We start from the raw sequence: 3,958 nt of genomic DNA, 5'->3' as shown, positions 1-3,958 counted from the left end.
ATATTTGGTGTTCTTTTCATTCTAATAGTGTTCCATAACATATCTTGCAATTCTATGTCATTTGGCCTTGTTGATATGAATTTAGGTTGTGATTAGCATTACTAATGATTATATGCATAATAGAGTAGACTTGCATGACCTAAGTGAGCTTTTGAGACCTGTTCTTCAATTCTTGAGTGTTGCGCGCCACTCTAATTCTATCTTTGTCATATAAGTCGTTGTTTTGATCTCATTGTCTTTCATTTGGTCATTTGCTTGGAATATGCATAATCTTGAATCAATGAGCTAGAACTCTTTTCTTGTGTACACAAAGCATGCCGTATTTGCATAACTCTTGAGAAATGAATTTAGGCCCTGTTTGTGTACCCCATAGCCTGAAAGCCTACCCATTACATGTTTTATCCTTAGTTACCCATTTTGAGCCTGTTAAGCCGTTTTCTTTGTTACCCCATACCAAACCCTAAGTTTGGGGGTGTACCACCCCTTTCATCCGTTTTACCCTTTTTATGGTGTTGCAAGTTGTTTATATGTTGATTGAGGTGAAAAAGAAGTGAAAATGCATAGCTTATACAAAAATGTGTTAGAAAAGTATGTATACCGTGCCCAAAGAAAAGAAAAAGAAAAGAAATCAAAGGAAAGAAATGGGACGGTTTCAAAAGAAGAAAAAAGGAAAAGAAAAAAAAAATGAGCAAAAAGAGCTCAAAGTAAGCTATGAAGTGCAAAGAAGCAAAGTGTACCTCAGAATGTTCTAGTGATGCTTGCAATTCCATGAAATTAGCCCTTTGTGTTTCCTTTTCATTTCAATACCCTATCCTAGCCTAAGCTTTCATTATAACCCTATTAAAGTCCTAGCTGATCTCAAGAGTGTGTATTTTACTTATGTGGAGTCTATTTAAGAAGGGAGCCTATGGCTATTGATTCTATTTCAAGCATTTGTATTCCTTTCATGAGATCAGTATTCTTTCTAAAATGTGCCTTTATTTCATGTACATATGTGAGCTAATTGTTTTTGTTACATATTTCCTCTCACATATACTTTTGAGTGCACATATCAACCCAATTCGTGAGTGTTATCATTGAGAGTATGCCATAGTGAGGATTGGAGTTGAATCTATTATGTATGTATTGATTTAGTTTTGTTTGTCTAATACTTGGATTTGTGTCAAGGATGGCCTATATGACAATAGAGGAGCGAGGTATGTTATTTGAAATGTTATTAGAATTTGAAGAATGCCATTTATATGCCTTGCTTTCTTATGTGATTAATGGTTATGCGAATGAATTCAGTTGTTGGGATGTTGGAGTCAGTCTTGAGTCTTTTCTTTCCTTTATTTGCTCGAGGACTAGCAAAATCTAAGTTTGGGGGTGTGATGAGTGTGCATTTTGCATAACTTTATGATACTAATTCCTTAACCTAGAGTGTTAGAACTCGCTATTTTGTGTTTCTTGTCTTGTTTTTGCATTTTCAGGTCAAATGAAGCAGAAATGAGAAAAAGAAGCAAATGGAGCCATTTTGGGACATTTCCTGGTCAAACCAGGAAAACGAGTGAAATCCTGGTCAAACCAGGAAAAGTGCAGAAATCCTAGTCGAATGAGGATTCCTAGTCACACTAGGAAACATCAAGTCCAGAACCATCATTGCGGAGCCAGAAATGTGAAATCCTGATTCGAACAGGAAATCCTGGTTGAACTAGGAAACCTAACCCAACTAGGGAAAGGAGTCCTAGTGACACTAGGAGACCCCAGGGGCAATATGGTCATTACGAGAAGTCAAAATGGATAAGGAATCTCTCATTTTCAAGAAATCCTAGTTGCACCAGGAAATGTTTTTCAAGGTTCCAGAAGCTTCCAGAAGGTGGTGGACATCCATGGAAATGAATGGAGGGAAGAAATGAATTTGAATTCAAATGGAAATGAGGGGCAAAATGAGAAGTCAAAAGTGGAGGGCCCATGGGCCCTAGGGATGCCAAACCAAGTGGGCCATGCATGCACATGCATGGGCCCAAACCCTAGCAGCCCAAAAGCCACACGTAAGGAGGTAGATGGCAGCCATGCATGCGCATGCATGGGCTGCCATCTTCCTCCTTGCGTGTGGCTTTTGGGCTGCTAGGGTTTGGGCCCATGCATGTGCATGCATGGCCCACTTGGTTCGGCATCCCTAGGGCCCATGGGCCCTCCACTTTTGACTTCCCATTTTGCCCCTCATTTCCATTTGAATTCAAATTCATTTCTTCCCTCCATTCATTTCCATGGATTTCCACCACCTTCTGGAAGCTTCTGGAACCTTGAAAAACATTTCCTGGTGCAACTAGGATTTCTTGAAAATGAGAGATTCCTTATCCATTTCGACTTCTCGTAATGACCATATTGCCCCTGGGGTCTCCTAGTGTCACTAGGACTCCTTTCCCTAGTTGGGTTAGGTTTCCTAGTTCAACCAGGATTTCCTGTTCGAATCAGGATTTCACATTTCTGGCTCCGCAATGATGGTTCTGGACTTGATGTTTCCTAGTGTGACTAGGAATCCTCATTTGACTAGGATTTCTGCACTTTTCCTGGTTTGACCAGGATTTCACTCGTTTTCCTGGTTTGACCAGGAAATGTCCCAAAATGGCTCCATTTGCTTCTTTTTCTCATTTCTGCTTCAATTGACCTGAAAACACAAAAACAAGACAAGAAACACAAAATAGCGAGTTCTAACACTCTAGGTTAAGGAATTAGTATCATAAAGTGATGCAAAATGCACACTCATCAGTTCACTTGCGAGTAAACATAGAATGAGATAATTGTTTATTTTGTTCTAAGAAAACATTCAACAAGTTTTTGGCGCCGTTGCCGGGGAATGGTGTCTAATATCAATGAATTGGTTTAATTAGTCTTTAGAATTAGGTTATATTAGCTAGATTTCATTTTTGGTTAATTTTTAGTTTTAATAAATGTCATGCCTTTATATACATTCTTTCTACTGATTGTGTGTTTTTCTCTTGATTAGGTGTGTTTATGAACCCTGAGCTTGTTGCAAGGTTGGAGAGGCTCAAAAAGGAGACTTTAGGTACATCACAAGTCAGCCCGCAACCTAGTGCATCAGATTCGAGTAGTGAAGAGCTTGAGAGTGTCAACATGGCTGAGACAAACAAGATGATGCCGCAGCCCCTGAGCCATTTTTCAGCACCTTCGCTGCCAACTCAACCATCTTGCATTCGGTATGCAACCATAGCCACTGATTTCGAAATCAAGAGTGGCCAGATTCACTTGTTACCGAGCTACCATGGGATGAATGGGGAGGATCCGATCCACTTTTTGAAGGAGTTTTCCGGGGTTTGTGAAGCCACACAGTTGAGGGGTCTGAATGCCGATCAGTACCGTTTGAGGATGTTCCCTTTTGCGCTTAAGGACAAGGCGAAGAGGTGGTTGTATTCGCTGCCCAGTGGTTCCATTTCGACATGGGATGATCTTTCGAGCAAGTTCCTGAACAAGTTTTATTCCATTTCCAAGACAAATTCGATTCAGAAGAAGATCCTTGGATTTGTGCATAAAGCGGATGAGCCATTCCATGAGACTTGGGACAGATTCAATGAGTTACTTACTAGCTGCCCACACCATAACTTATCTCCTTGGTATGTGATTTGTTGTTTTTATCAGGGATTATTGGAGAGAGATCAAGCCAAGGTGGATTTGGCATGTGGTGGTGCGTTTATGTCAAAAACGGAGGATGAGGCTACAGATTTGTTTGAGTCACTTTGTTTGAGTTCTCAACAGTGGGATTCCAATCGTTCGAGAGGAGGACCAAAGAAAGGGTTATATGAGGTAGCTGATGTGCCAAACACCATGGAGGGACAGATTTTGGAAATCAAGACTATGGTGCAGAAGTTATCTTTGGCTCAAGAAAAGATGATGGGTATGCAAGAACAATGAGGTGATGTGGAACACGTGAATCAGGTTGGGAATTATCCTAGGGTGC

At 40.4% G+C, this 3,958-nt stretch overlaps 1 non-coding gene across 1 annotated transcript; it reads right to left on the bottom strand.

Moving 5' to 3' along the window:
* Positions 1-3,499: 3,499 nt before the first annotated feature.
* Positions 3,500-3,605, bottom strand: LOC147286283 (small nucleolar RNA R71). The gene has a single exon (XR_015122161.1). It is a non-coding gene; the product is annotated as a small nucleolar RNA R71 (small nucleolar RNA).
* Positions 3,606-3,958: the final 353 nt, after the last annotated feature.

This window comes from Dryas octopetala, chromosome 4 (assembly GCF_963921425.1).
Source record: "Dryas octopetala chromosome 4, drDryOcto1.1, whole genome shotgun sequence".
NCBI classification, from domain to species: domain Eukaryota; kingdom Viridiplantae; phylum Streptophyta; class Magnoliopsida; order Rosales; family Rosaceae; genus Dryas; species Dryas octopetala.
The sequence above is the reverse complement of the archived record's forward strand: the minus strand, read 5'-3'. Positions and strand labels throughout refer to the sequence as shown.